Source organism: Anolis sagrei, chromosome 3 (genome assembly GCF_037176765.1).
Source record: "Anolis sagrei isolate rAnoSag1 chromosome 3, rAnoSag1.mat, whole genome shotgun sequence".
NCBI lineage: Eukaryota > Metazoa > Chordata > Lepidosauria > Squamata > Dactyloidae > Anolis > Anolis sagrei.
The window spans coordinates 96,950,602-96,973,033 of record NC_090023.1 but is presented as its reverse complement, the minus strand read 5'-3'; the positions used below and the strand labels follow the sequence as shown (position 1 = coordinate 96,973,033).

The 22,432-nt window shown below is 39.4% G+C and overlaps 1 pseudogene; it reads right to left on the bottom strand.

Moving 5' to 3' along the window:
- LOC137094749 (targeting protein for Xklp2-like) overlaps positions 1 to 22,432 on the bottom strand; it is a 153,726-nt pseudogene that overhangs the window by 1,536 nt on the left and 129,758 nt on the right.

The following is a 22,432-nucleotide window of genomic DNA, read 5'->3' as shown; positions in this document are numbered from 1 at the left end:
GGTTATAGATTAAAAAGTGCTGAGTATGACAGGTGAAATATAGGATTTTAGGGTAAGTGCAATGTGCAGGCAATCTTAAATCTCTGATAAAGTGCTTTTGGGACATATTGCTGGAGTTTCCTATTCTGGAAAGGCACACCAGAACAGCCAGGTCTTCAAACTCTTCCTAAAGACTGCCAGGGTAGGGGATTGTCTGATGTCCTTGGGAAGGGTGTTCCAAAGTCGGGGGGCCACCACAGAAAAGGCCCTGTCAATCGTCCCCACCAGACACGCCTGCGACGCAGGTGGGAATGCGAGCAGGGGCTCTCCAGATGAACGAAGAGAATGCGTGGGTTCATAAACGGAGATGCGGTCACACAGGTAGGTAGGTCCCAAACCGTTTAGGGCTTTGTAGGTGAGCACCTGCACCTTGAATTGGGACCGGAAAATGAACGGCAGCCAATGGAGCTCCTTGAACAGGAGGGTTGACCAGTTAACATCCTGGCCGCCGGCAGTTGGACTAACTGAAATTTCTGAGCCATTTTCAAGGGCAGCCCCACGTAGAGCGCATTACAGTAGTCCAATCTAGAGGTGATCAAGGCATGGACCACTCCGGCCAGATCAGCCTTTACGAGGTACGGTCGCAGTTGGCGCACGAGTCTCAATTGTGCAAAAGCCCTCCCAGACACCGCCGACGCCTGAGCCTCAAGTGTAAGTGATGAATCCAAACTGCGGACCTGTGACTTCAGGGGGAGTGTAACCCCGTCCAGCACAGGTTGCCACCCTATACCTCGATCTGGTTTTCAATCAACCAGGAGGACCTCTGTCTTGTCGGGATTGATCTTCAGCTTGTTCCTCCTCATCCAGACAGCCACAGAAGCCAAGCACTCGTCCAGCACTCAAGGGGCTTCCTTGGAGTTGGGTGGAAATGAGTAATAGAGTTGTGTGTCATCTGCATAGAGATGGCACCTAACTTCAAAACTCCGGATGACCTCTCCCAGCAGTTTCATGTAGATGTTAAAAAGCATGGGAGATAGAATAGAGCCTTGCGGGACCCCACAGGTCAAAGGCCAGGGGTCCGAGCAGGCATCTCCCAGTTTCACCAACTGGGATCGGCCCTCCAGGAAGGACCGGAGCCAGGACAGAACCGTGCCCCCGAGACCCATCGCAGAGAGAAGTCCCAGTAGGATACCATGATCGATGGTATCGAAAGCCGCTGAGATGTCCAAGAGGACCAACAGAGTCACACTCCCCCTGTCCAGCTCTCTATGGAGGTCATCCACCAAGGTGACCAAAGCCATTTCGGTGCCGTGGCCAGGCCTGAAATCGGACTGTGACTGGTCCAGGTAATTGATGTCATCTAGAAAACCCTGGAGCTGGGAGGCGACCACCCACTCCAGCACCTTGCCCAAAAAGGGGAGGTTGGAGATTGGTCTGTAATTGTTCAGCACCGTGGAGTCAAGGGAGACCTTTTTAAGGAGTGGACGAATCACAGCCTGTTTTAGTCGAGATGGAAAAGCCCCCTGCTCCAATGATGCATTAATGATCAACACAAACCAATCAACCAATCCCTCCCTGCCCGATTTAATTAGCCAAGACAGGCAAGGGTCTAAAGCCGACGTGGTCGCCCTCACAGCACCAAGGACCTCCTCTACGGTCTCAGGAAGAACAATAACAGTTTGATACATATTATGGCTTACACTTGCAAAGGCTTACTGGGAGCCACCATGTGCTCTCCTACAGCCTTCCCACATTTCTCTGGGAGCAATCGAACCTGGGATCTGGGCACCACTTTGCCTGGTATTTTTTTTTTTTTTGTATTGCATCAGAAATGTAACAGTCAATTCATGAGGAATTAGAAATATTGCTGAAAATGTTCATTCCTCTCTCCTCCCCTCTGCACCACGTTCAAAGTCAAGGTCTGGCTTTTTTTCCTTTTGGGAGCATTACCTTACTGGAAACCATTGGGTTTGGTTCAAAGATTGCTATATGAGTAAATGAAAAATTCACAGTTAATATATCACTCCCTGCATGGCCAGCCACACACTGTTTTACAAGGAAATCCTCCAGGTGTCTGCTAAAAAGTCAGTGAGGCTTCTGAATATAGGTTGCACTGGTAATTAGTCAGGAATAAACAGAAATGAAACATTATATATTATCATACCCATCCTTCTTCTTGATCCAGTTAATATACACAATTATCTGACCTCCACTTATATAAAATTAATATGTTTCCTAAGATAACCATTTCTTGATACAAATTCTGTATTACCCCCATTGAAGCATTCTACAATCTAGTTGAAGTAAGAATAATAGGGAACATGCTAATGCCACCTGATTTGTCTTCTTTATTTTCTGCCCAATTGCAGTAGTTTCACACTTCATCTATTATGGCTTCTTCCTATGGAATCTTGGGATTTAGAAATCTTACCTGAATTACAATAATAGCACTCTCTAGCACAGAATTCCAAGTACCTTACCTAATAAAACTACTAACTCCAAGATGCAGCCATGACAGTTGAAGTGGCATATTCACAGACAGTAATAGGAGGCAGAAAGCCTCCACTACATATAAAATAAGAATTTCATATTGAAGTTGCTATCAGGTCTTACATGGAGGAAGCCTCCAGTTAAGGAAGGGTAAGAGAGCCAGTGGTCCCTTCTACACTGCCCTTTATCCCAGGATCTGATCCCAGATTATCTGCTTTAAATTGGATTATATGAGTCTCCACTGCCAGATAATCTATGAGCAGTGAGGAAGTATTCAGTGATAAAAGATTCCAATTTGGAAACAGAGGAAGAAGGCAACCTTCCTTAGAACTGGTGAAATCAGAGCTTGCATCATCTTATATAGCTCTTGAGCAGAACTTAGATGCTGAGTTGTTTCATCCCTGAGTGTTGTAGACTAAAGCGACAGCTGCGAAAGTTCAGGAAAGATTTCAGTTGGCCTTAAAACAAAAAACAAAAAAAAACGTGACAATTAGGACAGCTGTTTATTGGATTATTCTGCTTGGCTCTTCTCTTGATTGTGAATCCTGCTCAAATTGCCTTTTGTTTCTTAACCCTGGACTTTTTTTTGTGTCAGGAGGGACTGCAAGTCGCTCCTGGTATGAGAGAATTGGCCGTCTGCAAGGACATTGCCCAGGGGACGCCTGGATGATTTGATGTTTTTATCATCCTTGTGGGAGGCTTCTCTCATGTCCCCGCATGAGGAGCTGGAGCTGATAGAGGGAGCTCATCCGCCTCTCCGCCTCTCCCTGGATTCTGAACATGTGGAACATTTCTTATATCACAAAGGTTCTCTTCTGCAGACTTCTTTCATAGATGAAAATCTGGGTAGTGCCATTGTGTCCTTATGTTTAGACCAGTGAAGAAGATTGCATCTGTAGTCCAGGATAAGAGTTGGCAAAAAAAAAAAAAAAAAAAAAGAAAGAAAGAGAATACAAGCTCCCTTGTACTTATGGAGGTCAGACATTTGGGAGTGGGAAGAATACATGAATTCAATTTTGCAGTAGTTTGAAATTTATTTTAATATGTGAATAATGAAATGTTTTAAAAAGCCTTATCCAGCAGTTATAAAAGAAAAAGAAGAAAATCCTCCCCTTAGAAACTGTCAAAACAGCAGCTGAATGATTTCCTCTGGGAGGTGAAGGAACATCACTATGCCACAGGGAAAAACAAAGAAGCCAAAACATGGGTTGAAATGGGAGGTGGGAAGTAGTGAGGCTCTTTTTCCTCATCCTTTTTGACAGAATGCACCTGAAACAAAAACATCAGCCAAGGAAGGCAGTATGCCTTTCTTGTCACTTCCTTACTGCTATGCTACTGTTATTAAAAATTGCTTGCTGCATAAAGAGATTTTTCAATGTCAGCATTAGAATATACATGGCCTAGATTGAACTTGAATGTGGTGCTCTTCTAAGACTGCTGAGAAATACTGATGGAAAACCATATAGGACAGATTTCTTTCACTTTGCATAAAAATGATGCTTTTAAGTACATTTGGTTAATCTCTTCTTGAATTTGCAACAGGCATTTTGTCAGTCAGTACTTTTAACCATAGTATTTACCTGCAACAGACAGTATCTTTCATGATTTTTAACATATTTAGCTCTTGAGTTCAGTATGCTGAACATTAGATGACAAAATCTTATTATTATTGACAGAATTCCTATTATGCTTGTAAACATTTCTTAATTCAAAAGCCCTCCACACACAGTCTCTGTGTGAGCCAGGAACTTATTCATTGGTTTTGAGTGCCTTTCCAATAAAGCCTTAAAATTTAACTTCAAAGTCTGACAAGCATATGCTGGGTACTTGGGTAGCTATCAACCCAGAGGTCTAATTTGGAGTATGTAGTATGCTTATAGTTTGATTATACCTGGTTTGTGAAATGGAAAACAAGCATAGGTTTAAGGGGGTCTACCTTGTTGGAAAATTAAATGGTAGTCACATATGGTGGCATGGTCCCTGAAGATTCAGATTGGCCAGATACTGCATGATAAGATACAGTGAGACTGGAAAAATCTGCATGACAATACTAGAAATCCAAGTCTCCATTGAAGTGGTCAGACTAGGGTCAAGGCTCATTGAAGTCACCTAAAAATGCCTTCCATATGTCAAAAACACCCTTCAGGCCCCTTTTTACATGGTATATGATGGTTGCCATGACTCCACACTTGCATGGAATTCATGATGTGGTAGGGGAACAAGTTATCTTTGCTGCAAGAGTCGGATTATGGAAGTCCAGATCCAAAAGGCTGCTCTTGACTGACTGGCAGACTTCTACATTTGTGAACATTAAGAATGCTTCCAAAGACAGACCAATTGTTTTGATCCTTCTGAGAATCAAAGAATACCATTCTGAAATAAAATGATCTGAAAACACAGAGGGAATATAGCTATCAGAGTCTGCTTGAAAATGTATATGCAACCAGAATTTTATAGCTCTGAACCATGCCAAGGTTTCAAGAGTGGTTTGACCTGTCTCAATGCATAGAACGGCGTAAATACACATTTAGGGAGCTTCATTAGTTTCTGGAGAAACTTGGAATGTGGTGTATTAAATGATCTATGGATTGCAGAAATCCAAATAGGGGAGCCATGCAGTAACAGAGAACAAATCCTAGCCCGACAAACCTTGAGGGCAGCAGGGGTATGGTTACCCTTACTGTAGAAAAAATGATATATTTGTATGTGCAGAAACCATTACTGCTTGTCACTGTGAGAGCCATGACAGGTTATACCTATATCAAATACCATGGTATCAAAGGTATGTGACCTGTTCAATTTTGTGACCTCTGATCTGTCAAGACATGGGCTTTCACTTTGTTTTGGCAAAAATGAGAATTTTTGATTTAATGCAGCTAATTTTCAGTCTATTTATTTCACAGTAATTTTGCAAAGCAATGATTTAAGTATTTAAGGCCAATAGTAGATAAGGACAATAGCACAGCATCATCTGCATATAAGAGTAAGGAAACGTGTAGAATGTAGCTATGACCATTCACCAACACTAAAGCCTGGGGTAAATTATACAGGAATATGTTGAACAAAAGAGTGGCCTTACCGATCCTTCCAATTACTGGCCAATTAGCCTTCTATCGGTAATTGGAAAGCTTTATTATACAAGTATAATGGCAAATTGCCAACTATTTGGTGGGATGCTCATGTTGTTAATGATGGTGATAAAAGTGCATAGCAATATTGAAAACATAATAAGAAACAAAGTAACACTGAAACCAGAAACTTTTTTATTGGGACAGTTAGAAAACGAGCAAAAGTAATTAGGTTAAAATCTAATGAAAAGTCCAGAGTCATTAGACTCCACCCCCAAATGACAAGTCATATCATTGCTAATGGGATCCATACAGATTTTCTGATCACATGTAAAAAATGGAAGAATCCATAAAAACATGATTATAATGCTGTTAGCAACACTTTGCAGACAGATTCCAATAGATTACTGATGTCAATGGGACTCATTCAAAATAATTCTCAAAATGTATTTGAAATGAAGTATTTCCTAATGTGATAACGTCCTAATAATTGTCTCATTTTATGTATTATCATAGAAGATCCAATACCCAGTATCTGCAATAGAGTAGAATGCTATACTCTGCACACATCATAACTGGTCATTTGATGTATCAGATAAAAATGAGGCGCATCCAGAGGAAGACTTAAATATGTTTGAATCATAGCATTTTAACATGAAAAAGTGCAGCATGTCCTATTTATAAATTAATCTCCTTCCCTGGTTGAAAAAACAGCATAAGAAACAGTATGATTATTAGGAACTTGTTTTTCTCTCATTCTCAAGCACTTACCATGCAAATAAGATTCTGAAGTATTATTTTGTCTGTTTATATAATCGGATAGATGTGCTTAGATGCAATTTTCAACTCTGTAGCATTTCTGCTATTTTTGGATTTGACTGAATGAATTGTAAACTCTATTAATACTTTTCAAACTGTGAGACAATATTAATTTCTTTATTGCTGTTTGTGATGTATAAAATCTAACTAGTAACTGAAATTTATATGGAAATATCCAGCATTTCTCATTATGGGCAATGTGTTTCCTCTAGGTAATTTGCTCCATGGTAATATTGTTAGGCTTGACAGAAGTATGGATATCTAACACAATAAATATTTTATGAACTATACATAAAAGGATATAGACAGATTGAAAGTATAGGAAATTAAAGTTGGTGATAAAATTATCATCTTTATCCTATGACATTAGAAAAAATAAATATAGAAAGAAAGGATTAACATATATAGATTTCATAACAATTAAATAGTACAAGACTGAGAACTAGTAAGGTTCAGGAGTAGCATTGTTGTAAGGCTGCAGGACTGTATTTTGGCTTTTCAGATTCTTAAGTCATGCCTTTTTAGAAAATCTCTCCCCATACCTTCTTCCCATTCCAAGAAATCCTATGGTTATGTGTAGAGTTGGTATTTTCTTCATCTATCCCCCACCTCCCATTCTTGAAGGTTAAGTCAGTGGATATGATACTACTGCTAGAATTAGTTAAACTGGACACATATTGTTCTATTTTATTACCGTTCCATGTTAGAGATCCATAAAGGGATTGTGATTATATTATACCTTCTTCAGTATCACATTAATGTATTCCTTTGGCACCTCTTTTAAACTATTACCCATATTTTAATATCTATCCTCTCAAACTCACATCGTTCTACATTCCATACTATATTATTCTCTTTGTGCTCAGCACACAGGACGTCTTAAATGTAATACTTGGCTTCTTAAGAAAAGGAAAATTACATTTTTTTGTGTTTTCAGATTATTTCTTGAGTTTTCAATTATCTGCCAAAGGAGGCATACATTAAGTATTAATTTCAAATTATTAAATGACTTAAGTGGAAGATCATGAAATATATAATCCCAAAGTCAGAAAACTAGAATGCTGAAAAGTTGTGGACAGTTAATGTCAAACAAAGAAGTATCTCTACAGTACACTAACTTATGGTCAACAAAGATGAAATACCCTTGGCTGTGTCCTGACACACATCTCTGCAATTCACCAACATGATTTCTCAGTGTCTCTGCTACATAGCCATTATATGTAAAGTGTTGTAACATGAGACAATGATATAGGATTCTAACCACTATTCTCTAGCACTTCTGTACACTCCAGTGCAAGTCTGTGGTCAGCCTCCAGTAGAACTTAGAAAATGCCTAGAGAGAACCTCCGGCCCACGTGGTCTCTTCTAATTCTATATATTGTACACGTCTGACTGTCCTGAGATGGTCCACCTGTGTTCTAAATGGACAAATATATTTTATAGGCTTCATTTATACTTTTCTTTTCACTTGCTTCCTCTTACCATTTTTCAGTACTGACATATCATTGCATTGAGAAATTAGCCTTTTTCATCTTATCTTTCTATTGATGTGTGTCAATACATAGCAGTATGTAGCTCCACCATAAATGAGCCAAAATGACACTGGTTCATAATCTAAAGGCCAAAATGCTGAAGTTTAATGGACTCATGTACTAGGGCTTACCCTTCTAAGGCAAACATGAGCATAGCTTTCCACACTGCTGTGACTAGCCCAACAAGCTGCAGTGCAGCTACGAGCTAAGTTAAAGGTGAGACTTTAGACTGTCCACCTCATCAGATGGCTGGTGGAAGAAGGAGGTGGTAGTCCACTTCACTGCAAGGCACCCCACGCCTCGCATTGCCCACCTCACCAGGAAGGTGATCAAATGGGGTGTGGGGGGGGGGGGAGAGAGAGAGAGAGAGAGAGAGAGAGAGAGAGAGAGAGAGAGAGAGGAGCGTGCGTGGTGTGTGCAGCTTCCCCCAGAGTTTGGGCAATGGAGGCACGCCATTTTACGATTTTATATAAGGGACACCATTTTACGATACCATTGTATATAATTGGACTTGAGCATCCAAGATTTGGTGGTACATGGACATTTCTTGAACCAAACCTCAGTGGACACCAAGAACCTATTGTATTATTTACTGATTATGAGGTAGTACTAACATATTTTTGTTTCAACAATATGCTAGTACATATTTTACTGTATCTTTACTGCATAAAATACAGAAATAATATATACAGAATAGCCATAAAGGAGAGTAGAAGGTGAAGGTTAGTGATTTCAGTTGCTTTCATCAGATTTCATCTATTACCTTGAACTTTTGCCATTTGAAAGGCTTGTGGATGAGCTTTAGGGAAGATATACAAGTCAATTTTGTTTTTTTTAAATAAAAAATAGAAAGAAGGTGCTTTTGTATGGCACGATTGTAATAGAAATGAATGAAACTGGAATCAGAAAGCATTTTAGGACTCATTAATTTTGAGTGGTATTACATACCAGGGTCATTTCTGCATTGAATCACCAATGAGTGTGCTCCTCTGATGCAGAGCAAAAGCACTAGGGTGTGAAAGTCAAATACACATTTTGGAATAGCAATATTCAGATCACTGAAACAGAAATGCAGTATTCTGATTAGCTGATATTGTCATTTTACTCTTTCTGTCTTAAAGGAAAATTTCCTAGTTACTTAGAAAGATGTCTACAATATAATCCAATGCATGCTTACTCAGAAGAAAGCCCCATTCTCTTCAGTGAAACTTACTCTTAAGCAAACAACATGTATTTATAGCCATAGAGTGCAATTTTATACACTCAAGCCAGGCTGAATTTAATGTTTTATGCCAATTTATATTTGTGTAGAACTTACGATGTCCAGCAGAATCACCTGAGTTTAATAAGATGAAAGTCAACAGAGACAAATGAAAATTCTACATTAAAATAAAAACAATGGAAAGGAATAGGATGAGGATGAGGGTTACTTTGCTGAGCAAATCAGTCAATTGCTGTCTTAGGCTGCATTCATAGGAGCATAGTTTATAATAGAAGCAATAGTCCCACTATATTATATGTCAGCAATATTCTATACCAGGGGTTCTCAAACCTTTTTGGCCACAGAGCCCTTTTTGAAGCAAAAGTTTCTCATGAAGGCCAAAGAAATGTTTATATATTACATTACATTATATATTATATTATATATAGTGTACATATATCACATATGGGCAAACTTTTTGATCAACATAAAGCAGAAAAAACACCATCAAAGCATTCCCTGAGCGGTGGGAGGGAAATATGGAATTATGGAATGGAACCATAAACGGTTATGGAATGCCCTACCAAGCGACATCAGACAGGCCCCTTCGTTGCTGGCATTTAGGAAGAAGCTCAAAACCTGGCTTTTTGAGCAAGCGTTTTGAGCAAGCGTTTGGCTAATCAGCGCAATTGTACACAGAATGACGGTAAACTGAACATAGGAACGGTATAAGGATATGAGACTGGATCTTGGTTGCGATCGAGGCACTGTATGAATGGTTGTGTGTTTGTTATTGGGTATGCTGTGTTTTAATTGTTATTGTTGTGGCAATTAATATTGTGTAAACCGCATTGAGTCACCTATTATAGGTTGAGAAACGCGGTATAGAAATAAAGCAATAAATAAATAAATAAATAAATAAAATACAGTTTTGGAAGCAAAGAAAAAGGGGGGGAGGATTTGGGTAGCAAGGAAAAAAGGTTTTTTTGGGGGGGGGCAAGAGGGGTGGGGGAAGAAGTGGAGTAGGAAAGAGGAGAGAAAGCTTGGAGGGAGAGTAGGAAGTGCAGAGCCCCTCAGTATGCTTTGTGGAGTCCTAAGGGCTCCGCAGAGCACACTTTGAGAACTGCTGTTGTATGCTCATCAGGCCTAATTGCTGGGGAACTTATTTAAAAAAGGATATAGATACATTGGGCCAAATTCAGAAAATGGTAACAATGATGATAATGATGATAAAGAGGTTGAAAAAGGTTAGCTTAGTGAAGAAAATACTGAGGGATTATCACACTCTTTAAATATCTCAAGGTCTGCCACAAGAGGAAGGTGAAAGTTTCTTTTCTACTGCCTCAGAGGATAGACTTAATTATTTAAAATTTCAGTAGGTGTGATCTTGATTGAACATCAAAGGGCAACTTTTGACAGTAAAAGCATGTGGAAGCAATTGCCCAGAGAGGTGGGGAGATCTATTTTTTTGGATGTCTTAATGGGGGGAAAGGAACTGAAAAGCTTTTCTAGTCCATTCAGTGCCTCCCCCCCCCCCCCATAGTGGGCAAATATGTGCCACTTTGGAAACCACAAATAGGAACTGAGATTAATGGTTCCGTCTTGATTTTAAAGTAATCCCAATTCTAGGTGTTCCTTGATGTTATGGAATATCTAGACCAAGTCTGGCTTCAGACTGATTGTAGTATGGAGACAGCTTTACTTACCTTTGTGGAACTGACAGGGGAGTGTTTCTTTGTTGGTTATGCTTAACATAGCATTGACCATGATATCCTTTTGGGTTGCCTCTCTGAGGTGAAACTCATTTTACAGTAATTCTTGGAGGGCTAATCCAGAAAGTGTTGCTGGTGGAATCTGGTCCAACATCCTTGCAATTTGTTTATAGGATCTCCAGAGTTTATTTGTACCTCCTGTGCTCTTGCCTTACATATAGATGCATCTTCCAGAGCTTGGGAATTTGCTTTCATGAATATAACTTTTGTATTGCACTTTTAAAACTATGAATAAAGTGTGAGATTGTTAGCTGCCTTGAGTTCTCACGGGGAGAAAAATGGGGTATAAATAATAATAATAATAATAATAATTATTATTATTATTATTATTTGCCTGATTTAAGTCTTTTTAATTATTGTAATTCATTCATTGTGGGTCTTGTCTTTGGAAATATTCAAATGTTTCAGCAGATCTGATATGCTGCTGTCGGTTGCTGACTGGGCTTTATTACAGGTAATACAAACCTTCCTACTTGAAACAGTTTCATTGGCTATCACAACATTTCAGGATAAAAATCAAAGTGCTAGATATTATACCTAAATTTGTATATGGTGTAGGGGCACTATGTGAACCTACAAAGGTCTGAAGACCTTGGTAACAGTTCTATCATTGTGTAAATCTACTAGTTATGGGCCTGGTAACCGTTTCATCCATTTATTTCATGTGCTTGTATCATTTGTTTCATTCTGGTGGCACAAAATGGCAGGCCCTGACAGGTGCTGGTGTTTGGGCTTGCACACCACACACACACACACACTCCTTGGAAAGATAGTGTGTGTGTAGTTTGCAGGTCCAAAGCACCCACGCCTGCCAGGGCCTTCAGCCAAGCACCTCTAATGGGCACTCAGCTGCAGGCCCTGGCAGGTGCTGATGCTTTGGGTCTGCAGGCCACACACACACAAACTCTTTGGGCCTTGGCAGGCCACCAACCAATGTGGCACATTCCAGCCCCAAACCAAGGATCCCACCGTGGGTTCGCCCCTAGCTCCAATTAAGAGACCTCAGTTGTGGCCATCTGTACACAGATGACATCCAACTCTATTAATCCTTTCTACCAAAAGCTAAGGAAGCCATTCTGACCCTGAACTGGTGCCTGTCAGCTTTGATAGACTGGATGAGGATGAACAAATTGAAATTGAATCCTGACAAGACAGAGGTACTCCTGGTCAGTTGTAAAGGTGATCGGGGTATAGGGCTCCAGTCTGTGTTAGATGGGGTAAAACCTACCCCTGAAGATGCAGGTCTGCAGCTTGGAGGACCTCCTGGACTCAGCACTGACCCTGGAGGCCCATGTGTTGACAGTGGCCAGAAGGGCCTTTGCACGGTTAAAGCTTCTGTGCCAGCTGGGCCCATACCTTGAAAAACCTGATCTGGCTATGGTAATACATGCCTTGGTTACATCCCATTTAGACTAATGCAACATGCTCTATGTGGGGCTACCTCAGAAAACTGTTCAGAAGCTCCAGCTGGTTCAAATGTCAGCAGTCAGATTGCTTACAGGGGCTGGTTACAGGGAAATAACTACCCCCTCCCCCTACTAAAACAACTGCACTGGCTACCAGTCAGCTTCCGAGCTCAATTCAAAGTGCTGGCTTTAACCTATAAAGCCCTAGAAGACTCGTGCCCAGTTTACTTAAAAGATTGCACCTTCCTCTATGAACCTGCACAACCCCCAAGATCAACAGGAGATACCCTTCTCTTGCTCCCACCATCATTGCAAATATGATTGGTGAGAACAAGAGAGAGAGCCTTTCAGTGTTTCCTCCATAGCTCTGGAACTTCCTTCTGAAAGACATCAAAATGGCCCCCTCCCTTCTAACTTTCAGGCACCAGATAAAAACTTTTGTCTGGAATTAGGTCTTTGATGAAGAATAATACAAGAGTGATAGGCACCATAGTAACATTTGAGCTAAACCTTTTTTTGTGCAATACCTTTATGGACAAGTGGCAATTAGATGGATAATGGCTTCAGTTTATGTTTATTTAGTTTTAACTATACTTAAACTATTAAATATATTTTAATCTGTAATGTATTCTATTATGGTCTAACTGCTTTTTTATGTTTCAGTTGTTATTCTTTAAATGATGTCTAATTCTTTTTTATACCTTGTTGTTAGCCTCTGAATCCTCAATAGGGGAGAAAAGCAGGAGATAAATCAATCAATAAATAAATGACTGAAGAGAGTCCACAGAGAGATGTGTGTGTGTGTGCTGCTGCTGGGAAACCAGCCTATATGACCCCCAGCCACAAAATAGGACCTATCTGTTCCCCATCACTTGTCCTAATGTAAGCCAGAACAATTGAACATTGAGGGAGAAGGAGGGGGAAAGGAGGAAATTTCCCCATCATCCTTGCTGACATCAGGGCCATCCGCTGAGAAACTATCATTTTGTGCTCAGATTACCCAAAGCTGGGGAACATGGGATAGAAGTTAAGAACTGGCCAAATCCTCTCCATTGACCCTAATTCTGAGGCAGATTTCAGACTTTCCCCTGAACTCTGAATAACACAAAACAGGCTAGGTTATGGTGGCTTTGCCCTGCATGAATGCAGAGCATCCCTGCTCAGTGTGTGACCACTGGAGTCCTGATCTTAACTTACATCAGTCTAAGTGATCAGTGTAGATAGGTCTCAGAGCACATGAAGGGCTTTCTTTAGAGTATTTCCCCAACTTTGCTTATGGCTTTTAAAGGTTCTTAAAGTGTGCTGCAGTATGCTATCATGTCATGTGTAGTCTGGCCCCCACAGTTTGAAGCAAGCTTAAATGTAAGATGGGGTCATTGTCACAGTCTCATCTAATAAGAATATTTGAGACAATTTTCTTGGTGGCTACTCCAAAGTTATGGAATTCGTGTTGTGGCTCACTCTGAGCCTGAGCTTTCTGAGCCTGAGTTTCTTCAGGACAAGGAGGATGATGGGTTACAGATTTCTGAACATGTCCCTGTTGTTGATGCAGACAGTGTTGATACTGAAGATGAGGCGGCGTTTCAGTTTCCCAGGAAAGAAATGTTGTTTTAGAAGATGGTCATGATTTGAATGAAGCTTCACAGCTGCAGGTGGAGGAGTTGACCGCTCCATCTGTGAGCTCAGTGCCTGTCGATTCCCAGGCTGGCCAGTCCCAGGATAAGACTCTGTTTTGGCTATTTTGAGGTGAACGCAATGCTTTCATGCAACCTTATTTCTATGTTTTTGATTTTGCTTTTTCTTCAGTAAACTAAAAAACCTACAGCCTTGGTGTGTGGTGGTGTTCTGAGCCAAGTAAATCTATCCTGAGTTGCGACAGTTCATTCCCATGTGATGCTAGACAGTTCAATTGTCTATTGTCTCATTATCTGGCAGGTAAAGCCCTACTCTTTCAAGCAGGCATTGGGCTTCTAATTGGTGATGCAGATAAGTTTTTTAAAGAGGTCTGTGTGCTGAATTTCTGTTTTTATAATTATATTAAACGATTTAATTGTTTTTACATTATCACTAATTTATCTTTTTTAAAAATATATTTATCTCATCAAGTTTTTACTTGCATTTAATCTTGCCATAAGTGCCCTTGGGTACAATGCCAGGAGAAGATGTGGTATTAGATCGATAGATAGATAAACAGATATAAAATTATATGCCAGCATGCTCTCCCTGCCCTGTATGCAGCTTGTAGCCATTATGAGTAAGCAGCTTTCTGTCCATGGATTTGTTGAATCACCTTTTAATGCAACCCAAAAATGCTGTTTGCCAGAAAATCCTGTAGTTCAACAATGGAATGGATAGAATAGTTCTTTTTTAAAAATAAAAATAAAAAAATAAAATCCTTAAACTCCAATATGACAAGCCCAACTGGAATCTTTTAGCTTGCTCCTATAACAGCTAGGATTCAAGTATGAATTAGACAAGAATATGTGATAACTATGCACTTCCATTCATGGTGATTTTTAATTAAGTGGGACTTTCTATTGATCCTGTTGTCAATATAAAGGGTAAGAAAACTATCATGTTATTTCTAAATAAATTTAGACTATGCAAGTCTGTCAAATTTTGCCTATTTTGCAATATGCCACAGATAGCTCAAGAAAAACAGTTCTATTTGAACTTTCCCTATTAATATTTTCCAGAAGCAGTTGCAGAAGACTAAGATAGAAATACAAAGAAATGAGTTAAATTTACAACTTCAAACATTTTCATTTTCCTTCATACAAGATCTGAATCCCAATAGGGTGGAGCCATGGCAATGAAAGTGGAATCATAACAACTGTCATTGTGGAGTGTGAAAGTGGCCCTGGAGCAAACATATATGTATCTTTTAAAGTACTACATTTAGATGAGAACATACAGGACAACCTCGATATCTGCAGGAAATCTATTCCTGAACTTCACCTGGTTAAATGAAACTGAGTAAATTAGCAAATCTTTCTGAAATGAAGGATTTCCACCCCCCCCCCCCCCAAATATCACAGAATCATGCTGGTGGACCTAAAAAATGCCTAGTGTGGACATATTTTGTTGGATGTGGAGAAATGATGCTGAGGATATTGTTTCATAGATATGGGGTTAGTGCTATTTTTTTTAAAAAAAATAGCAGATGGATTTAGAAAATACACTCTAGGTGTAAATTCCAGCTTCACTCTCGAAAAACACTCATATCTGATATAGTTCAGTATATGTCTTTGGATCACACTTTGAACCAAAAATCTACAATAGAAAGCTGATTACCATAAGAAGTTGTCTACCCTACATACAGTGTTCCACTGTATTTAGATTTTTTTAAAGTGTTTAATGCAAAAGATTCTGTATGCAAAGGGATCTTGAGGTGCCTTAGAGATCAACTGAGAGAAAAAACTTGGAAACAGGTAGGTACAATGTCACAGTCAGAGACCACCATGACACGGGGTGGGGTAGGGGTTGTCATACCATATTGTTGGGCTGCTTGAGTCCAGGGAAAGCAGGATGGCAGTGGAGACAGTTGAATCGAGTTCTGTTTGGGAACCAACCCTTCTGTATCAACTGGCTCTAAGTCAGGGGAAAGCCTGAACTGTAAGCCACAATCTGGTCTTTCCCCTGACTTTTGGTAACATGGGGTAAACCCGTTTTAAAGTCTTGTGTGGCATGTAGCTGCCAAAGAACTGATCCTAATCTACACCAACTTAAGTGGTCAGTGTAGATGGGGCCTCAGTCTCTAAAGTACTAGAATATATCTTTGTATACTAACATTCTAGACTAACTTGGCTATGACTTTGTATACAAAAGATTGAATAAGGCTTTTATTTTAATAAGGCTATGTGCACACAGAAGAATTGTCTGATTCTGTAGGAGGTAGACTCATTTTTGCCTCTTCCCCATCTTTTTCTCTCACAAAAAAACAAAAACACAGAAGGTTTGGGAGAAACATTTTATGTAAATTAATGGGCTCCTGTGATCATCACATTCACAATTATATGGGGAAGGATTTTCCACACACCTGTAGTTTTGTGTTAAGAAAGCATATGGTACTAGGCCTGGGCGGTTTCGTTTCGTTAATTCGTAATTCGTTAATAATTCATTAATTTTTCCAATTACAAAACGATAACGAACCATTCTGGAGCAATTATTTAAAAAAATGAATTTTTAAACACGTTTTTTAAATGCTTCGTATTTCGTTATTGTATTCGTTTTGTTATTGGTCTGAGGTCGTTTCGTTATTATTTCCGCATGTCTGGGCCAGTTTTATGGTTTAATTAGTGAAAAAAATATAATATCACACCAACAGTCAACAACAGAGGGAGAGGGAAGCTTCAGAAGTTTTTGGAGGTTTTTTAGCGTATTTCGCGGTCGCGTCCGCCATTAACGAATCGATTCGTTATTGTTTCGGAAATCGATTCGTTAATTTTTTACCATTTACGAAATTTTGTAAATATCGAACTTTTTAAAAGGAAAATTTTGTAATTATTTTAAATATCAAAACAAAAAAAAAACCCAAATACAAATCGATTTTAGAAACAAATTTTTCCGTTGTTACCCAGGCCTATATGGTACACCCTGGAGTTGTTGTTGTTGTTGTTTTTTTTTGTAGCCTAGACTGCTGAATCTTATGTAAATCAAATGGCTGAATGTTTTGATAAATACTGGTTAAGTTAAAATAAGTTAGTTATATTGGCTCACCAGGGACTCATTCAAATGATATAGTGATTACCTGGAGACCTCTGGAAACAATGTCATAGCTTCTCACAATGTCCAGAGCAACAGGAAGTGCTCACAGTCACCATATTAATTTCCTGGAATAGTCAGATATTGCACAATTCAAATGGGGAGTATAATGTCTTAAGCTGTTTTAGGCACTGTCCACCTTGCTATTGTATTGTTTAGGACTGTATTAATTTTCCTCAGCAGTTGTAAGAGAAAAAGAGAAATAAATGGAATAGGCAAGATCATTGTGTTACATTTTTGTGTGATGCCCAGATGAATAAGCTTCAAGCCATAGGACAGAGCCTGTTAATATTACTAGAAACTAACAATTTTTTAAAAATCCACAAATAATCTTTGGCATCCTAAAATACTAACTGTTCTACAAGAAGGGGAAATAAGCCATATTTGGAGCAGAGTAATCCAGAAATTTTATTATGAAATTTCATACTTGTTCACTGACCTTTGTTTGTCAAGATCCTTAATTTAAAGGCATGAAATAAAATGCAATCATGAATTGGCAAGTTTGACATTAAATGCATTATATTTGTTGCACCCCTGCAATTTTTCTATATAGTGCAATGGTTTAGGAAGGAACTTTATTTTTGTTTAAAGTTGCTTTCACATACAAAAACCAAATCACAGAATATATTCAAAGAATTGTTGTGTGAATTCTGAATTTTGCTAAATGTCTAAGATTGCATTTCTGAGACTATGAAGTCAACATTGCTGCAGGTAAGTTCAGTAATTTTGCTCTGTTTACATGGATGTTTTGTCTATTCCATGCTATACCCACAGGACTTGAACAATTTGCTATGAATGGCATCAGTAAATGAGCACTTTTCAGAAAGGCCAGATGAAATGTCTTGCTTTGTCTGGCTTCTGGCAAGCAAAGAGGGAGCAGAGGGGTGAATCTGTCACTCCACGCATAGTTCCCTCTCAGCAAAACATTCCTCATCACATGGGGAAAGTGTTATAATCGCAGGGAGGTCCTGTGCTGGCTCTATTGGAATCAGCACAACATGGAAACCCTCCCATGTAGACGTGAAAGCATTTGGCAACACTTTCACCCCAGTTGGAGGCATGGCCTATGCCAGAAGTCAAATGACTTTGTGTAATATCCAGCGTCAGCCTTCATCCTGTGTGGCAGCGAGCAGAGGAAAAGAAAAATATATTTTAAAAATGAATATAGGAAGACTTACCTTCAAAAGGGAGAATTCGGCAGCATAGGAAATTCAATAGAAAGAGCGTTTCATGGACGAAAGTAAATGATTGACTTAAAACAAGCTTCACAGGTTAGGCTCAAGAAAAGTTAAATATTAATGGAACGTGACATTTGAGAAACAATGGGGTTTGACGTTATAAGCATAATCAAAGACAAGTCTTGTTGGCAGGAAGACAAGTGTTTTTTGGCAGCCAGTCAAGAACATGCGTAATTGATCCAAACTAGGGAAAGGTCAGTTAGCGGCCTCTGGTGGGTCAGTGAGGTAAATAGCAGGCAACTTAAGATATATTCTAAAAGGTATTTCGAATATGGGAATAATTAAGGTTGGAAACAATTGGGAATACGTCATTGTAACGTCATTGTAATGCGTCATTGTGATGTATGGGAAAAGGTCATGCGTAATGTCTCTGTAACTGATTAGATCTATGTAAATGTCAGGACAAGTCATACGTATGTCCAGACCAGTGGATTCTGCTATAAATATTGAACCCAAACTGACTGTAAGGCACGCTTTCAGAAGCTTGCTTCTGAGCGTCCTATCAACTTGTGTTCTATCAACTTGATAGTAAATATGCATGGAATCAAATTGTGGTCTCCGTTTCTTCATTTCCAGCTTGATTGTGCTCTAAATTGATCCTGGGAAAAGATCATGCCGCTACATATGGGGGCTCGTTCCGGGACTTGAGCCAACAAGAGGAATAGAGATGAAGCCTCATTTGAGGGCTTGATGGCCCCCCACTCAGCGGGTCGGGTAAGACGATGATCAGAAGGGGCAATGCGGGTACCCATTGAAAAGAAATGACCCGGCTGGTCCTCGCCTTCCCTGCCTCCGGACTGGGGTACATTGAGAGCTTTGATTCCATGGCACAGGTAAAGGGAAAAGGCCTAAAAAGAAAAAGGGGTACTTTGGAAGTACATTGGGGAATATTTCACTGTGGGATTGCTGCAGAAATCGAGTGAAAACCCCTTGAGTGATTGTTTTCGCCACAGAAATCACACTCACAGGTTAGAGGAATACCCTTTCAGGGGGAAAGTAATAAGTCTGTTTTGTGTTTTTGTGATTGTCTTGGTTAATGTGTCCATATGTGATTGTCTTGGTTTGTGTCCATATGTTTTACCCTTTCTTGCTGCTTTGCAACCCTATGCAACCCTATGCACACATTTGTGTATCAATGCCTGTTTTTGTTGTGGAAATGTGTATAATGAAAAGGGACAAATGGTTTCAGGCTTCCGGGAAAAAGCCAAAATGGAAAATGGAAAAGAAAATGAAAAATGAGAAAAAGGAGAAGAAAAAGGAAATGCTCAATATGATGAAATGGTGCCTGTCTGTTGGGACAAGGAGAAAATGATCGTTTACATTTTCTGGATAACATAAATGTATGTGGATGACTAGAAAAAGGAAAAAGAATGTGTGGAAATTGTTTGTGTTGGGAAAGAAGAAATAATCTTTACAGGTTTCCAATAAAAGGAAAAAGAGGATAATTCAGAAAAAAACCTGGAAAAGTACACATGATATGGGAAATGCCAAGTTTATATGTTTTCATGTGGGTAAGCAAAATTGAGAAGAAGAAAAGGTATGTGAAGAAAGTATGTGTAGGGAAGAAAGGAAAAAGTAAAAGTATAGGGCCAATCACAGGGGAAAAACCAATATATGTGATTGCCTAAAACAGGGTAGAATTGAAGTGAGAAATGCAGAGAGAGAATATAGAGGAAGTGGTGATGAAATGATAGAAAGAGAAATGCAAAGATCTAGCATTTGCTTAATAATAGAAACCTGAAATGTTGAGATGTGAAAGAATAGATTCCCTTTTTGAAAGTTCAGATAAATGTGTGGCAATATTGAATAAGTAAATGTATGTTAAATTATTATACGTTTAAACATTTGATGGGTTAAAAGAGAGAAAAATTGGAATTATTATATGGTGAGAATATTCAAGAATGGCCAACTTGAATGTCCTCACTGGGAAAAGGGAAAGAAAAATTGGAAACTTTTTGAAAGAAAAAAGAAATGGAAACTGTACCATACAGGAGAAAAGTGGTGACAATTTGAGATACATTTACATTTAGAAGATTTTGTGGGAAGAGCGGTGAAAAGGAAAAATTGGATGTTATAAAGATATTTGTTTAATATATTTTATTAATTGATATGTACACCCCCTCTTGAAAAGTCCAAAATGTTGGCAATTGAATTGATAAGTGAATGAAGATAAATGAGGGCGATATGATGTGGAAGTAAAAAGGAGAATTGAGCATTAAGAAGTACAAATTTTGGAAATGTTAAATGATTTTACATTGGCCTGTTATAGAATCCTCTGTTTTGTTAGAAGACCCAGAGTGGCTAGAAAAATTTTGGAAAATTTTTGGAAATGTGGTTCCTGTGGAAAAAGGAGGAAAGGGTCTACTGCTTGATGAATGTCCTAATGCTATGAGGAAGTGCCAAATTACGGATGAGTTAAGCCTGCTTAAAAGGAAATCATATAGCGACTGACCCTGACTTACAATTTAGGAGTTGATTGAGGGTAAAAAGAGCTAATTACATCGTACATAAATAAGAAGATATTTCAAAGACTTAAAAATATAAGAGGATAAAAGTTGCTCTGAATGAGAGAGAGAGCCAACATCTGAAAGCTGTAAGAAGAAAGAAGAAAGAAGATTGGATGGACCTGTCAGGGTTGGGAATGCGCTATTGTGGGATTACTTATTGTTTTAGGACTAGTGTGGTTGTGTTACAATTATAGACATGTTTTTTGGGGGGAAAGCATATTCACGCAGGCATGTGGTATATTTAATACCTGATTAAGTTGAGTGTACTCATCCTGAAGGTAGTACAAGGGGGATGGGAGCAAAACATATTCCATCAGATGAGTCAGGATAGAGCAAAGGAGACAGAAGTTACTTGAGTGTTGGATTTGCAGTCATGAGCCTACTTCCCAGCGTGAGGGATGGCCAAAAATGGTGGGAACGTTATTAAGTTAAAAAAAGGATGGAGCATCTTACAACCTAGAAATTATGAAGTGATTTAAATCTTACTTGATCCAGAACAAAGCTATAGTGACACATAAAGGGATCTCACTGGAAGCCCAGCATGTATCACCTAGGAAAGAAATAAGAGGGACACGAAGATCAGGGAAACCCTCTCAATATGCACCAAATAGAACTTGGTCATTATCAAAATTGCAATCTCCTCCATGTATTTAGAACAGAGGCTACTGAGGACATCAGCCTCCTGGCCCAGTTGGAACATTCTAAAAAGGATGAAAAGGGATTTGATGATGTTGTTTCATTGGAATTGGGTACACACATTAAACAGGCCCAAGCAAAAGCTGCCAGAAAAAAAAAAAGCCGTGACCAGCCAAAGGACCCCCAGCAGGGAGGTACCGCAGGGTCAAGGGGAACCCCCTTTGAGAGACCGCCAAATGAAAGATCACAGCAGAGTCGAGGGGAACCAAATCCTGCCAGAATGGTAAAGGAGGTGGAAACCCATCAGGCTGTGCCACAAGTCTCTGGTAACAAAGGGAAGGTTACCCACCCCGGGCTGTAACGGATTTGTGGGCAGTGGGCAGAAAAGATTTTTGCCGCCTTTTTGGGTTGGAATATGTATAGGTACCCTAATGTTAGCAGATGTGACAATATGTATAGAACAACCATCCTAGATGACTTGGGAAAAAGAACAGCGTTTAGAAAGAGTTTATGATGAAGAGGTTGGATATGGTCCAGAAAGAACTTGTTTAAGTGAAGGAGAAAGGTTGGGAGCCATTTTGTTCCCTGCTATGGGTTTAGCTTTGAATATAAGACAGATTTGGAGAAAAACTCTCAGTTCAAGTTGAAAGGTTGAAAAACTGTGGCTGGAATAAGGACTTTGCAACTATAAGGATAAGACCTCTTTATGAAGTTACAAAGGGGGGTGAAAGGGAACCATTTAATTGGACTCCAAATGTGCCCAAACATTTGCATAGTTAGAAAGCAAGCTTTGATGCAAGCATCAGCCTGGGGCTTGTTTGAATTGAAGATGCCATTCACACTTTATGTTGGTGAACGAGATGGATTAGCAGTAGGGGTGCTTACCCAGCTAATTACCCAGCTATTAGGAACATGGCCGAGACCAGAAACTTACTTGTCTAAGCAAAATTGACCCTGTAGCAAAAGGATGACCAACTTGTCTATGTGCTGTAGCTACTAGGGGCCTGCTGACTTAGGAAG